Source organism: Miscanthus floridulus, chromosome 9 (assembly GCF_019320115.1).
Source record: "Miscanthus floridulus cultivar M001 chromosome 9, ASM1932011v1, whole genome shotgun sequence".
Taxonomy (NCBI): Eukaryota; Viridiplantae; Streptophyta; class Magnoliopsida; order Poales; family Poaceae; genus Miscanthus; species Miscanthus floridulus.
In genome coordinates, this window is record NC_089588.1 from 35685678 (window position 1) to 35702535 (window position 16858).

Below are 16858 nucleotides of genomic sequence, written 5' to 3' on the forward strand. Positions count from 1 at the left end.
TCCCCCTAGAATGGGTCAACCCAGGCGACTTCGAAGCGAATGACTCAAACATAGGAAGAGATGGTCACGAGGCTCCGTACCACCGATTAGAGCCACTGGGGCCCACCTCATCCTACCCCTATCTCTTGGTGGCCTTGAGCCCCTCTAAGGGCTGGCCAGAGGGAAATTTTCCTAGGCACGATGTGGGGTCATGAGCATGGTGGTTGCTTTATGTGTGCACTCGAGGGATCATTGCCTCCCTAGTCACTATGTGGCTTAAATGGCCGCCACTTGCACATGAACAGCCGCTATGCTGCCTAGTCATGATGACTAAGGGTCACTCGGAGTGAATCCTAGGGGTGGTCGACCTCCCCAATTTTTCATGACTTAATGGTGCCCTCATGTGTAGTCATGAGTTGCGGTGTGCTACCTCATTTCCTAAGGGCTCGTGGGACTTGCTCCAAGGTGGACTCCACACAGGCACGGTTCGCATCTTGGGGTGCCACCACTTAAATAGCCCCTTCTGCCTGGGCTTGATCCTTACCTTTGCTTTCGCTTTCCACTGCCATCTACTACAAGCAAAAGAGTGAAAAGGAAGTGGGAGGTTGGGCTTGAGAGTTTTACCTAGGCTACGTGCCACCACCCACTATCGTATGGTGTATTCACCATCGCCTGCTAGCTCCACCATCGCCGCCCTACTTTCATCCTGCACGGCAAAATAGGTGAATGGGTACCTTCAGAGGTGACGTAGGTGAGGCTACAATGACTGGTGGAGAAAGGCCTTCTCCCTCCGAAGGAGGTTGCCAAGTGGAGGGCTACCATTAGAGACATCCTCCCGTTCTCATAGCCCAGCGAGGCGGTGTCGTTCGTTGACTTCCATGAGCATGGGTTTGCGATCCCAGCATCAAACTTCTTCTGTGGATTCCTCCATAGGTATGGTGTCCAACTATAGCACCTTCCTCCTAATTTGGTGCTACAGCTGGTGAGCTTCGTTGTTGTCTTGGAGGCCTTCCTGGGGATTGAGCCTAACAAGGATCTATTTTGGTGGGTGTTCAGGGTCAAGACCCATAAGGCGCATGGCTCTGATGGCAGCATGTTCACCCTTATGCGTGAGATGAATATCTAGATGCGCTATACTGCATCCCGCGGCTATCTATGTCTGTCGTTGAGTAGTTCAAACTCTAGCTAGCATGGGAATTGGTTCTACATTTGTGACGACGCTACCGTCCCCTTCCTCGGTTTTCTGTCACCACACTGATAAGGCTGGAGTCATAGAGTTGGGGGCGTGACCAGATCTAGTTGAAGAAGGTGCTAGAGATCCTCAGGATCCTTGAGGGCCAAGTGTTGGCTGGCCTAAACAACATTGCGGTCCTATGCACCATGGTTGAACAGTGGGTTTAGCCACTGAAGCTACGGGCTTGCTTGTTGTGTGACAGCACCGGGGTCAAGGACCTGAGTTACGAGACCAGGAAGATGCTCGAGGCCGGTGAAGTCACAAAGTGAGTCACTAGGTTGGTCACCCCCACCACCATTTTTGCGGTCGAAAACACCATGGACGCATTCTCGGCCACCTATCAGTCAAATCTGGTGAGTCCTCTTTTTCCTTCATATCTTCTTTTTGTTCGGGGCCCTTAATCTCATCGATCTCATTTTTGTAGCCCATGCCTTCGTTTGTCTCCTGATTCCACCTCCCTCACTGTGGGGGCGCCAAGCACACCGTGTGGGAGATGGCAGCTGCTAAGGAGAAGAAACAGCTCCACCATGAGAAGGCGAGGAAGCATGAGGCGTGCCATAAGCGTGGGGTCTCACCATCGGATGATGATGATGATGACAATGATGATGAGGATGCCGAGGATGAGGACAATGACCTAGCAGTCCTTGATGCTCCATAGGGATCCAGCGATGCCATCGGACTAAGCGGTATTATTGTTCTGCGGGCTCTTCGGATGGGAGTGCTGCCCAGAAGCGTTCACCCCCATCCCTGCCGCAGGGTCAAGTCTAAAGCACACCTACGCTATCGTGGGCGGCAGCAGGAGCTCCTTGTCTTTGGCCCATGTTGATCCTTCCTAGGTGGGGGACGAAGTCCCTATCCAAGGGAAGGATGTCGAGGACACCACGGTGATGAGGGTCATGCTAGGGTTGGACAGCATGGGCCATCGCTCCTCAGAGGGGTCTAGAGGGAAGGATGGTTAACTCCTCTGGCTCCATATCATTTGTGTGGAGACTAGGTGTCCTGCTTGCTTGGTAGCCCTTTTAGAGGCGTCCGAAACGGTAGAGACAGAGGCCGCCAGGGGCACGATGTGGGAGATGTTGGTGCCACCATCGTGGCTAGAGAAACCTCATTAGCTTGTAGCCCTACAGTGTCATTGGCGGTATCTCCTATAATGTCATGCGAAGGAGATCATATTGTTCTGCCTTTTATGGAATGCTCCAGCAGGCGTGTCATGCTGCCCACTATTCCCCTTTTGGTTGGGGTGATTAACATTTTCTCTTTGTTGATCTTGATGACTTCTCGGTGCAGCAAACCTCCCATAGGACTCATCATCCTAAGGCCATCATCAGGCGTGGTGTGTTCTCCTACATGGGTGGAGTCGTCCTTGAGTGTTGGTGTGGCTTCCAGGCCATTGGCCAGGCTTTCCCCTATCATGGCCCTACGCTCACCACTCAGAGAGGGTTCCTTTTTGGTGGGAGGCCGCCCTTGTGCTGACGCAGAGGTGAGCAAGGCTAAGGGAAAGAGGTCGTCCATCGAAGGGTCCAAAGCGGCCATCAGTCTAGAGGGGGTGTAGGTTCATCACCCATAGCTGCCCTCCCCCCCTGTTCGCAGAGGTGATCTCCATTGGGCCAGCCATGTCGACCCTCTCCTTCCATGAGGAGGAGTTGGAGCTAGGCAAAAAATTCTTTGTTTGGCCACACCCCATGGACTCTAGCAAGGCTCTGTTCATGGTGGATGGCATGGCCAAACGAACCATGAGGGAGACGATCTCCTAGAGTCATGAGGGTGTCCGAGAGTCCTTATCCAAACTGGGCGACACGGTCGCTGTGGTTGCTCGACTAGGCACAGAGGCTCAGCATCAGATGATCAATGAGGTGGTGGTCGAAACATAGGTGAGCCTTCTCATCTTTTGTCTTCGTCATGCTTGCTCCATTCTCGTTGTAATTGTCTGATTGCCCCTCCTTTGTGCAGGGGCTAATGAGAACTTCGATGGTAAAGTCTCAGTTCCTGCACCTAGCCTACTAGACTCAAGTAGGAGGCATTGCTGACCGCAGCTATCTGGAAGCGGCAGAGGCTGAGGTGCAGCACTTGCGCAGGGAATTAGAGGCTTCCTAGAGGTCGAGGGAGGAATTGACCCGTTGAGAGTTGTAGGCTTGGTCCCAGATCGAGGTTTGGGCATCCTAGATGGCTGGCCTCAAGGACACGATAGCTGCCCAAGAGACGGAGCTCACCTCGGCTAGCGCTGCTTAGGACATGGCCGAATAGGGGCACCAATGCCTCAAGGCTGAATGCTATAGACTGCGCTCTGACTGTAGTAGTGAGTCTTCATGATTCTGCATTGCATCTCCATTTTGTCGCTATGCTCGGTAGTGAACCGATATGTCTCTCTTTAGGGTTGCACAGAAGGGCGCTCTTGGATTAGGAGGAGAAGCTGGCCGCACACCATAGGATGTTGGAGATGGATGACCAACTAACAGCGCTGACCGCCTCTAGATAGGCTCTCTCTGATGTCATGCTTAGCACCAACCGAGGAAATACCCAACAGGTGTCTCGTCTTGATGAGGCCCATTTCCAAGTGGATTCCATCATTTCTGAGGGAGTTTGCTATGATGCTCTTGTCGCCTTGACGTCGGTCAGCTCGCATTATGGTAGCATTGATTTTGATGCCATTGGATGAGGGTATGCGCCGAGGAAATCCAAGAGTGATATCCTCACCATCGACAGCGCCGCCGCTCGAGGCATGGAGATCCTTGCGAGCAAGATGCTAGCTGTGAGCATTTGCCTCCAGTACTAGTCTTCCGATGTGTGAGCGTTTTTGGGCGTCTAGTGTTGTAAGGGTGGTCTTGTTATGATGGACATGTCCGAGTTTTATGTGTGTATGATACACGATCGGCGCATTCATTTATCGGTTTGCTACCTTTTCCCTTTTCTTTTCATTTGAATTGGAATGTGCTTCGTTCCCCCTAGCCCTATGCTCATGGGTGCGTGTTTTAACCTAGGGGCTGGCCCATGGGGTTAAAAGGTGTGTGATCCACTAGAGCGACAAGGCATCGAGAGTAGGCTATAGATCCGGCATGATGTGAGAAGAAGGCGACCGAGCGACAAAAGATTCCTTTCCTTTCGCTTCTTTTGTCTTGAGCAAGTGGGCTCCCCATTTCCTTTTCCTTTTGGACTCATGTGAGCAGGGGATTGAGGTGTGGGTCACCAGATTGTCATGACGAGAGGTGCGATTGGAAGGAGCTTGAAATGGACTGGTCGCTGGGACAATGACAAACAATGCTACGTCGTAGGTTGTACGCATGTACCTATGTGTGTAGCCCCCATGAGTGAGTCATTTCTAGCTGCAAGCGCGAGTCGGATCGAGTCACTCGGGAGTTGAGCACTACTAGGATGTAGGGTATGGGCATCATGCTATCTGGTCTGCTCTTTAGGTTGGCCCTAAGTTTCTATAGCTATTGGTAGGATCGTATGTGTATGTGGACGTGCTTAGGTAGAGAGGCTAAAGACAAAGTGGGTGTGACTGACTGATATATCAGAAGTTGTCATGAAGCTGGTTATCGTTGCTTAGGGTGCATCGAGCCCCCAGGCATCTGCTCATGATGAAGTCATTGTGGTCTCTAGGCCATGAGGTTATGAGGACGCTTCTTCAGTGCTTGGGATGATCACAGCCAGCGCGGATCAACCCCTTGGCAAACTAGGGGTCGACCCTTGTTGGTTCAACATCCTCCGTGGGCCTATGAGCCCTGAGGGTGACTTCTTTGAGTTCAACCCACTATGGCTTCTGATCGGTAGTGCTCGTGCGCTCTGATGCTTGAGCCTTCGTGGAGCGACGGCGTCATCGTCGTCGTGTCCTCGCCTCTAGGTGCAGTTGCCGCTCTAGACAAGGAACTGGCGTGACCTATCGCTGTGGAAGTGGAATCTAAATGCAACATGGTTTGGTCCGCTTGGCACAGCACGCGGTGCACTCAGGGAGACCGCTTGCTCGGGTGCACATGCATCTGAGTGACAACTGACAGTTCACTAGAGCATGATGGCCAATTTGTCCACCATATAGGATTGGATCCTAGTTCTAGGCTTGACTATGTAAGGCGTGGCTCTAGTCAGCCACCTGATCACTTGCGATGATGTCGTGGAGCGGTGGGTGATTTCATCGCTCGGGTGTGCCTTGACACGCGGCGCTCCGCTGGTTGTGGAGACGCTTCTTGAGGCGTGTTTCCACCGCTAGGTCTAGGCTTCCCACACGATTGACCTAGATGGGGTAGAAGCTGGTGATGGGTGCTAACCTATTAGTGTGGATAACCTCATGGTTCCCCAAAAGGATGTGGCTAGTTGAGGCCATTCTCTGAGTGAGTTCGTCACGAGCCATGGGCTTCCAGCCTCCTAGGTGGAGAACTTGGCTATGACTAGCGATGAGAGAGGGTACTAGCGCTCCTATGTAGGTGAACTCTAGGATGCTGCCGCCAGGGGCAGTTCCGAGAGTGTGTCTGCCGTGGGCCACGAGACCCAGATCTCCATGGCAAAGGTTTGGGCCGCGGCTATAGGCAGATGCAAGCGCTGTCCCTCCAATGCTGGTGAACTCATAGTTTTCACAGCAGATGTGGCCGCCATAGGCAATTTGGCCAATGAGTCCTCCAATGGTGCGTGGAGCCATTGCTTCCCGCTCAACAATCAAGAGTGCACGACTGTCCCCTACCTGGTGCGCCAACTATTAGTGTTTTGTAAACTGGACTAGTAAATTTATACGATTGTCGCGTTGCTCTAGGAAGATGATAGTAGCATCTAAAAGACACGAGGCTTTATACTGGTTCAGGCCAGAGCCCTATGTCGAGTCTCAGATGTCTAGTCTCAGAGATGATCGAGTGCATGTTCCTCGCTTGAATGCTCTGAAGTTCTTACAATGGGCGTGCAAGAATGGTGGAGAGGTAGGAGACCTAGAACTAGGAGACGGGCTGCCCGAAGGGAAGCTTTAGGAGCCCTTCTATGGTGTAAGAATGAGTGAATGAGAGATGGATCCCTAGATGGGTGCCCTAGCTACCCTTATATAGAGTTCAGGGCCAGGGCATATACAAAGAAGAAGGTTCTCCTAACCGAAGGGTCTTGAGCTTGAGGGAGGTCCTAGCTAACTTGGCTTGCAAGTTACGCCATCTTGTGGGGTATGTCTAGGCGTGGTTGTCATCATGGTCTTACGGCCACATCATGGCATGGTGTGACATGGTGCTACTGTGCTGGCCATGGTGGCATTGTAGGCATGGTGGTGATTCACCAGCCATCCTATGCGACGTGGTCCTCACCGTGGTCTTCATCATCGCCTCCTGATTTTTGAGGGCATCATACAGGAGTTGGTAGCCACCCCTGGGTCATCGATCACCTTATTAGTTTGAAGGGCTGAGGGTCACGATCCCAATTGTTGGGGTCATGTCTCCTGCCAAGTTGGATGGCCTCTAAGTCAAGGCCTTCATCATGGATCCTATCCCTTGGTGGGTAGAATTGTACATGTGTCCTGTTGGCCATATTTGGACAGTGGATCGCCATACCAGTTGTCACCACCACATGATGTTGTCTTGTCTGCACAGCGTGGCGTAGGGATGGCGTCTAATTGGATCGAGGTGGTCGTTGTCCCCTTGATCCTTGCGAAGTTAGAGTTGCGTGCTTACCTTTGCTAGAGTCATCGTGCTTGGCTAGGCTTGACCTCTCCTTGTTCCTCCCAAGGGTCGTGAAGGTGAGGAGGTCATGAGTATTTTGTTTGTTGTGTGGCTAAAATAGATGGAAGGGGTCATGGCTAACCCTAGTTTTGGTGTCTGGCCTGGTTCGCTTGGCTTAGCCAGGCCTCGATCATTCAAGCCTTTGCTAGCTGATATATCGTGGGTCACGCGGCCCACCAACTAATCGGTGCCTTGAGACACCCCGGGATTATAGTCTTGACACATATGTTGCAGTGGCTATATGCCATATGTTTTAGTGGCTATACGCGTATGTTGCAAGTGTATGTTTCAAATGTTTCACCTATTTCAGACACATGTTGCAAGTGTTATATCTAAATGTTGCATATGTTTCGGTGGCTATACGCGTATGTTGCAAGTGTATGTTTCAAATGTTTCACCTATTTTAGACACATGTTGCAAGTGTTATATCTTAATGTTGCATATGTTGCAATGTCTATACACATGTTGCAAGTGTATGTTTCAATTTGCTTCACCTTGTTTCAGTATGTTGCAGCAAGTGCTGCACCCCACGTGCTCTCACTCGCGGGCACGCACGCGCTGCCTGCTCCCATCCAGTGCTGCCTATCTTTGTCAAGCGGGCTAGCTCCAATAGTTGGACGTGCACGCAATCCAAACGGCCAAGCACTCCCTGGTCAAAGTGCATGCGCATATGCAGAGTGCCAGAGGGGCCAGCACCCAACGGAGCGCAACAACAGCAAGAGGAGGCATGGGGCGCAGCAACATCCGGACGCTAGCATGGCCCTATCTATTTTGCGCCTACTAGGGAAGTTTGTCCAATCAAGAGTCCTTGGTAGGCAGATTTTGCCGAGTACCAGCCATCCAAAAGTCCACTTCCAAATGGAGTCCGGCTGATTCAAAAGCACAACTTGCTCAACCAAATCCCATATTTTCATGTAGTCCAATCCAGGATGACTTGGACTGTGAGTACACCTTTGATATCCTTCACCCATCGGGCGACTAGTAAGTGCTTCCGACATAGTAATCACCAAATAAACACCTAGCATTGTGATGCTTACAAGCATATAACGAAAGACAGTAAGTCATGCTTCGAAATCATGTGAAAAGCATTATCTGATACTCATTGAAACATGGAAGATGCATAACAGAGAAGTAGGCATCTATCCAGTGAAAAATTAACTAATAGCCCAACTAAAAACCGAATATTAAACAAATACACCGACTTCAGAGTGGCACTGTTGACCAGGTCACCTTTGCTAAGATAGAGGTAAGATGAGCCATTATTTGTTGACTGGCATATCCATGGTTGTTTGCTTTCAAGGAACAATAGCGCTCAAGATCATTCCTAGAGCCTTTGTGACTTATGTTGAACTTCAAATGCATCCAAGTATCCATCTTTACAACAATCACAAATCTTCTTAAACAACGTGACTCACCAATAGTGCCATGAAAGAGCTAAATTTCTTTATATAACCACAAATAAAAACAAATGAACTGAGAGATAAACTGAAACCACTATGCACTTTTGATATGACAACTTCTATTGTGGCCTCCAGTCCTCTATGAACAAGTGCTAAGGTGATGCAACTGCACCACAATCACCAATAATGTGATTCGAGACTGGACAACAAGGTGTAATTAGCTCACGTCTGATACTCCATCAATTAGCAGTAGATCATCTTCTTGTTGCTCTCCTTTCTTGATCCTCATGTCAAACTCCAATAGAACAGAGGAACGCATTGAGATACCTCGCTTAGGGCCAGTCATCTCAATGAGAGAACCCTGCAAAATTATTGTTATTTAGTACATCCTCAGTAAAGTTTGATATGTTTTTTTAAAAGCTTGATGCCGTTAGATGTCCTTTCTAGTCAATTGCCAATGGATGTCACAAATGACGGCATGAATTCTAAACTTAAAAAAACAGAGCTTTCTCCGCAAACACAAGTTGGTTGCACATGAAACTGAATATTCACAAGATTATGTAACAATAGTTAACCATAAAGTTGCGTAAATAATGTTAGGTGGTGGGGAAACTGCAAAGCCTTTGGAGGATTGTTGGTTAGAAGAATCATTTATGATTTTCTTGTTGCTCTCCTTTATGATACTTTTCATTACAAGCAAATAACTGTGATCAATGCTTAGTGTTAAGAGTATATTGACAAAACTGCTTTCCACCTTTCAGAAGATGGTTTGCACTGAATAATATTATGGAAAGAACTCTTAGCATTCAACTATCTAATTCTGCTGAGTGCTGACTTGATTAAGTGGAAATTTGAGAAAAAAAGGAACTTATAGTGTCAATTTCATGTATAAATGGCTAACAGGTGATTACCTTGGCCTTCTGTTTTACATATATTTGCAGTGCAGTGTTGAAATTACCATGAAAATTAAAATTTCCATGTCATTACTGGAGCAGAACGCTTTGTTAACTAGAGACGTTATGATGAAAAGGTGGAATGGAAATAGTTCCTGCATTTTTTGTACTCGGAAAGAAAGTGTTATAAATCACTTGTTCTTTCGATATCCAGTGGGAAAGGTGTGGGGTTTTGTTGCTATAGCTATCGGTGCAAATTAATGCGACTAAGTGATTGTACTCCAACCTCTACTGATCAGTTCAATATATGGATTAAAAGATTCTTACCCAATTCTACTTCGATTCACTCATGTGATTTGTGGCTTCGCAATCTATTGGTCCATATGGAAAAGCTAGAAAGAAAGCTAGCTAATGGTTATTTCTCTAGGTGATATTATTTTCCATGCACAGTGCCGACCCTGAGGGGGGGTGCAAAAGCATGGACGGAGCCAGGATTTGATCATAGGGGGGCCCGGCTGTTTTGGTATACCAATGATACGGAGACGAAGAATAGTACAAGCTTTAAACCATCTCGGGGAAGCTTCTCATACATCCTTGGCAACTTGAGGCTCTCCCTATAGTCATTCATCACCTTTTGGCTTCGCTTGCAAGCCTCCTTTTATGCCTTCAGCTCTTCCTCAAGCCACACATTCTGCTTCATCAGCTCATGGGCAAACTTGACCATCACTATAGTAGTTGGGTCCAAACCATCAAGCTTCATCATTGCCCATCCTAGATCATGGTGATAGCAAGGAAGGAACCAGAGAATCGATCATCCATCATATCCCCAAAACATCGAGCACGGAGACCCAGGTAGGCTTCAAAAGCTGCACCATCCATGCCTTCTTCCATAGTGGCACGACTATGGTTGTAGACCGGGTACAGCCAAAAAGCTCTCTTAGCTTCATCCTAGATGGAGATTAACACCCTAGACTTTCAATAGGTGTTCTCGAGAGGATGCTTGTTCTCCTCGTAGAAATATTCCATAGTAGTCTCCGTGTCAGAGTAGTAGGCCTGTAGCAACCCCATTAGTCGGGTGTGAGTTTTGGATGCGTTGTTTCCCAGCTTAGTGTATTTCTCCTTGGTTCGTCCCATAGTAGGGGCAACACAGCTTGTGGTGGTGCATGCAATGCTTGCTCAGACTGAACACCAGCAGGGGTGATCTCCTGCTCCTTTGGAACCTCCTCAACGTGCATCTTCTTACAAGGGGAAGCTTTTCCAGTGCTCTTGCGGACAGTCTTATAGTCACGAGGCATGTACAGAATTAGACCAAAGAATAGAGGCAATTAATTTATAATAGAGTAAATAAAGTGAAAGAAACATAAAGTTTTAGCAAATTACAAGACTGAGGTAGTAAGCATGAAACAAGTGAAGCAAAAGAGGCTAAAACGACCATTACTAACTAGGCTTGTGTCCTACAGTTAACACGGTTCGTAGGCCTAGAACCTTCGACAAGATCCTCGATACTAGCAAGAAGTGAAGGATCAAGACACCATCTGTGCTTATAGGAGTTTTTATAGTCCCCTTTTTGTAATAAATATGCTAGTAGCATGAGACATGTTGAGTCGAATCAAATTTGTGTGCAGTGTGAACTTTAATGCTTAGATGTTTGTGCTTATGTTTAATGAATAATTTGGAGTTTTGTAATGAGTGCTGGGATGTTGTGGGTATGTCCACAAATCCCTTAGTTAAGATTTAAGGCTTAAGGTTAATGAATTATATAGTTGGTCGTTTTATCTTGTCTCTACTGCATGCTATTTTCAGAGTAGTCTGTGTTTTCTATGTTATATATCTCAAAATCTGGAAGTCCAATGTTTACAAAATTTTTAAGGATAAAACTAGATTTCTGTATCTTTCATATGCCACTAGAATCAACCTCATATCTGCTTTGGTCTGGGAGTTATGACTGATATGAGGTTGATTCCAGCACATATGAAAAATACGGAAATCTAGAAAAATTCATAAACATTGAACTTCCATATTTCGAGATATAAGACAGAGAACGCAGATGACTCTGAAAAACAGCATGCAGTAGAGACAAGATAAAGTGACCAACTGTATAATTCATTAACCTTAAGCCTTAAACCATAACCAAGGGATTTGTGGACATACTCCCAAAATCCCAACACTCATTACAAAACTCCAAATCACACATTAAATATAAGCACAAACATCTAAGCATTAAAGTTCACACCGCACACAAATTTAACTCGGCTCAATATGACTCACGCTACTAGCGTGTTTATTAAAAAAGGAGACTCTAGAAACTCTTATATAAGCACGGATAGTGTCTTGATCCTTCATTTCTTGTTGGCATCGAGGATCTTGTCGAAGGTTCTAGGCCTACGAACCGTGTTGACTGTAGGACGTAAGCCTAATTAGTAATGGTGGTTTTAGCCTCTTTTGCTTCACTTTGTTTCATGCTTACTACCTCAGTCTTGTTATTTGCTAAAACTTTATGCTTCTTTCACTTTACTCTATTATAAATTAATTTCCTCTATTCTAACTCTATCTTGATCTAATTTTGTAGATGCCACGTGACCGTAAGACTGTCCGCAAGAGCACTGGAAAAGCTGCCCCTTGCAAGAAGATGTGTGTTGAGGAGGTTCCAAAGGAGCAGCAGATCACCCCTGCTGGTGTTCAGTCTGAGCAAGCATCGCACGCACCACCACAAGTTGTGTCACCCCCTAATGTGGGATGGACCAAGGAGAAATACACTAAGCTGGGAAACAACACGTCCGAATCCCACACCCATCTAATGGGGTTGCTACAGGCCTACTACTCTGACATGGAGACAGCAGTGGAATATTTCTACGAGAAGAACAAGCATACCCTCAAGAACACCTATTGGAAGTCTAGGGTGTGCATCTCCATCTGGGATGAATCTAAGAGAGCTTTTCGGGTGTACCCGGTCTACAACCATAGGATTAGTCGTGCCACTATGGAAGAATGCAGATTTTGAAGCCTACATGGGTCTCCGTGCTCTATGTTTTGGGATATGATGGATGATCAATTCTCTGGTTCCTTCCTTGCTGTCACCATGAGCTAGGATGGGCAATGATGAAGCTTGAAGGTCTAGACCCAACTACTATAGTGATGATCAACTTTGCCCATAAGTTGATGAAGCGGAATGAGTGGCTTGAGGAAGAGTTGAAGGCACAAAAGGAGGCTCGCAAGCGAAGCCAAAAGATGGTGGATGACTATAGAGAGAGCCTCAAGTTGCCAAGTATGTATGAGAAGCTTCCCTGAGATGGTTTAAAGGTTGTACTATCCTTCGTCTCCGTATCTATCCTCCAAGCAACAAATGCTAAATTGTTGTCTCATTTTGGAAGTAATGGAATGTTGGTTTTCACGTGATAGCCAATACTTTACTATATACCAACTCAGATGATATAAATAAAAGAGATTTAAGTGGCAACTTTCATGATTTTAAGATCATCGGTAATATTTCTATTTCAATTTTGCTCTTACATATGACAAATTTCACTGTTTGTGCAAATATTGCTAAAAAGGGGGAAAAAAGAGTTCTTATAGTAGTTGCATCTCTATAAAGGTAAATATCTGTTGCACGATGATGGGATCCTCCCTGCTGCGATTGACAATATAATAAGCAATGAATTTTGATAATCCCACACTGCCATGTATCCATATAATTCAACTGAGTTGCCATCGATAGGCCTTTGAGCCAACTTCAGCGAGAAAATTTGCATCAAACGACTTGGATAATGCACCATGCAGCTTTTCCTGATCAGGTTCGCAATCATCTGTGGGCTCTGATAATGTCATTGCTCCCAACCCCTAAAAATATTGCCTCCATCCCAAAATATAAGGTGCAATTTTTTTAGTTAGAACAAGGCTTTGACCAATAAATACTCTACTAAAATATCATTTATGTGATGTAAAATCATAATCCTGAGGAAGCACTTTTGAATGCAGCCTGTTATTATAAAATATCATTTATAATAACTTTAATTTTGTTTAAAAAAGCTATATGGTGATAGAGTAATCATTATTGAAAAGCTTGTTTGTCCTAATAAATAAACAAACTACGCCTGCCTTATGTTTTAAGGATGGAGCGAGGGAAATAAATTAATTAGGAGAAAAAACACGAAAGAAACTTGGATCACTTACTCTCAATACGACCAGTAATACGACACAATTTTAGAAGACCAAAGTTTCTCTTCTTATATAGAGAACCATCACGGTGTGTGGAATTATCTATGATATCCGCGTGAGATATATCATAATCAATAGGATCACTAAGGATGACTTGTTTGGTTCTCCTCGTCGCCACTCTATCCATATCCATCCCATGGTTGATGGCAAAATGCTCACCTGGCACAACTGAAGGTGCAGGAAGAGGAGCCATTGGCATAAGGAAAGCAGCAGCTTAAATCCGGCTTACCGCCCCGACTCTTGGCACCTTTCACTCCAGTGCTCCTCTCCAGCATCCAGGATTTATACGCAGATCTGTGAGATCCCGAGATATATATGTGATAATCTGAGACGGATCGCAACCGTAATCGTCCTACGTATTACTTAATAAAATATATAAATTTAGTTTCCAATCAAAATTCTGGTACATGGAGAACTTAATTGCTACCAATATCGACTCCAAAACAAATATTAGAAAAATAGAAAATACTACAAGGTTTACCCGCAAGATTGGAAGCCCTCGAGACTTGGTTGGTCCCCGTGCATGCACATCCAAAAAAAAAAAACCACTACCGAGCCGGTTCTGACGAGATTAACCAACAGAACAGAAGGCAAAAGCGCACCGGAGAAACAGTCCAGATGACTCCGTAAGGGCCGAGCTCCACCGCCAAGATCCACGGCGTCTATCAGCCCTGTCGTCCATGACCTCGATCACCACTGAGGATTCAGGGGGTGGGGTGGGGTTGAGTTGGGTTTTCATGGGATCTGGGGACGATTCGGTTCGGTTTGCAGAGTTGCGGCGGCGGCGCTGTCTGCCCTAGACCTGCTGATGAGCATTAGACCTGACACAAGCCGGATCGGTCATCATACTCACCATGCTTAATATAGGTGTTGTGTTTTGGTAAAAAAAATAATAATTCGGGCTTCATTTCCTCTCTCTAAGCCCGTCTCAACTCTCAACAAAGGCCCAGGGTGGGTCAGACCCCGTGGGATTTAGGCTGGACCAAGCAAAAAAAAAAATCGGTCTATTTGGAACTTGGGTGATTTGACCCATTTAAACACTCAAGCAATTTGAGAGGACAAATCACACAAATGAGACAAAAAATAAAATTTGTGTGATTCAAATCTAATGCTCACACGAGTAATCATACAGCAGAAAACACACAAATAACCAAATAAAAAAATTCGAGTGAAACAAAGCTGAATTTCACATAGATTACCAAAGACCACCATCCACCTTAATGCACCACCACTACAAAAATTGAAACAAACAAATTTAAAATAAAAAATAAATAATAAATAACAAAATAAAAAATCAGAAATTTTCTATGAAATGCAAAATCACAAAAAATTCTGAGGAAACTACCTCGAACAAACATACCAAAAAAACAAAAAATAAATACAAAAATGAAAAGAAAATTCAAAAATGAACGGCACACTCATTGGCTTCTCAAGCTCTTCAGTTGACAAACAGGTCTTCAAATGAAATATCATTTCAGTGTTCAAACCTGTCTCACGTAAACGATGCCCTCCAAGAGAGGCTCTGAACTCTAACCTGGGAGTGCTTCTCCCTCCTAACAGTATCATGGTGTTGAAATAAATAAATTGCCTGTTATAACAAAATATGAAACAACAAGAAATTCTAGCATAATTCTCACTTGAAAATCAGAAGAAATCAAATCACACAGAATCTGAGGGCATTGCCTAAGACAAACAAATAAAATGTCACACCCGATTTTAAGGATAAAATAGGATACAAAATCTTATGTGCGTCCAGATATCAGTCACACACATAAGCCGATAAATTATAAATAGTATTATCATAAGTGTTTATTACATCACGAATAATAAGACAGAGTCTTCATATAAATATAGCGAAAGTATAAAGAAAAGATCTCTCGTGAAAACTACATGTCACAGGAACGTCAACTGGTTGACCACAGGTCTAACAATTCTTAGGAAAGTCGTCATTACCATGGCCATTTGTTACCCATCCAGGATTTTTATCCAAATAATGAAAGTAAACAAGTGTAAGTACATATCGTACTCACACTACCGGAAACCGGCACTTTGCCGAGTGCCGGAGGCTTTGCTGAGTGTATTTTATCGGGCACTCGGCAAAGACGGTCTTTGCCGAGTGCCAAATAAAATACACTCGGCAAAAAAACACTCGACAAAATGCATCTTTGCCAAGTGCCTTTTTTCTGGCACTTGGTAAATATGTATTTTGCCGAGTGCTATTTTTCGGCACACGGCAAAATGCGTCTTTGCCGAGTGCCTTTTTCTGGCACTCGGCAAATATGTATTTTGCCGAGTGCTATTTTTCGGCACACGGCAAAATGTGTCTTTGCCGAGTGCCTTTTTCTGGCACTCGGCAAATATGTATTTTGCCGAGTGCCTTTGTTTTGGCACTCGGCAAAGAGGCATTTTGCCGTGTGCATTTTTTTTCCCTCGGCAAATCAGTTTTTCAAAGCAATTTTTGAGGCCCTAAATGAATTCAAATGAAAAACTTTTCAACTACAAAGTTATATAACTTCTCAAGATCTACAAAGTTTATTTTGGTCATTTCTTCATTTGACAAAGCGACAATAACGTTGTTCATAAAATCTACATCTCTCATATTAGTTTCATGAAAGTAGAAGAGAGATATATAAGATTTGTGAACAATGTTACTACCACTATGTTGGATGAACAAATGACCAAAATAAACTTTGTAGATCTTGAGAAGTTATGAAATTTTGTAGTTGGCAACATTTTGATTTGAAATCATCTTGTCATGCAAAAACGACGTTTGAATTTGAAAATTTTAAAATTTGAATTTTTCAAAAGACCTCGGATGGAAAAACTTCCTAAATGAAAATTGTAGATCTCCAAAAGTTATGAAACTATGTAGTTGACAACTTTTTGATTTGAAATCATCTTATCATGCAAAACTACGTTTGAATCTCTCAAATTTGAAATTTAAATTTTTCAAACGACCTCGGATGGAAAAACTTCCTAAATGAAAATTGTAGATCTCGAAAAGTTATGAAACTTTGTAGTTGACCACTTTTTTATTTGAATTCGTTTAGGGCCTCAAACAAGCAATTTACTCTCGATTTAGTATAATATATGAGGATAGATAACGGAATCTAGACACAAGTGACAGTGTAGTGCAGTGGTAGAGTAGCAGACACGCGAGGAAGAGGTCATGAGTTCGAATCTCGCCGGCCGCGTTAGCCACGAATTTAGCGCAAAAAATGCACCGACTTCGATGAAGACGGGCGGGCGCTGGCTGGTGGCAGCCTCCCCTGAAAAATTTTACTATTTTTTGGGTTTTTTCACATTTTCATTTTGCCGAGTGTAAATTTTTGCCGAGTGCTTTTCCGGCACTCGGCGAAGGCTTTGCCGAGCCTTCTTTGCCGAGTGCAATTGCACTCGGCAAAGCACGCGTCTGCTGTAGTGTCAACAAGTGTAACATGGGGTTCATGAGGCTCA

At 45.1% G+C, this 16858-nt stretch overlaps 1 pseudogene; it reads right to left on the reverse strand.

Moving 5' to 3' along the window:
- Positions 1–8097: 8097 nt before the first annotated feature.
- On the reverse strand, positions 8098–14198 carry LOC136479655 (uncharacterized; annotated as a pseudogene).
- Between the last annotated feature and the right edge of the window lie 2660 nt (positions 14199–16858).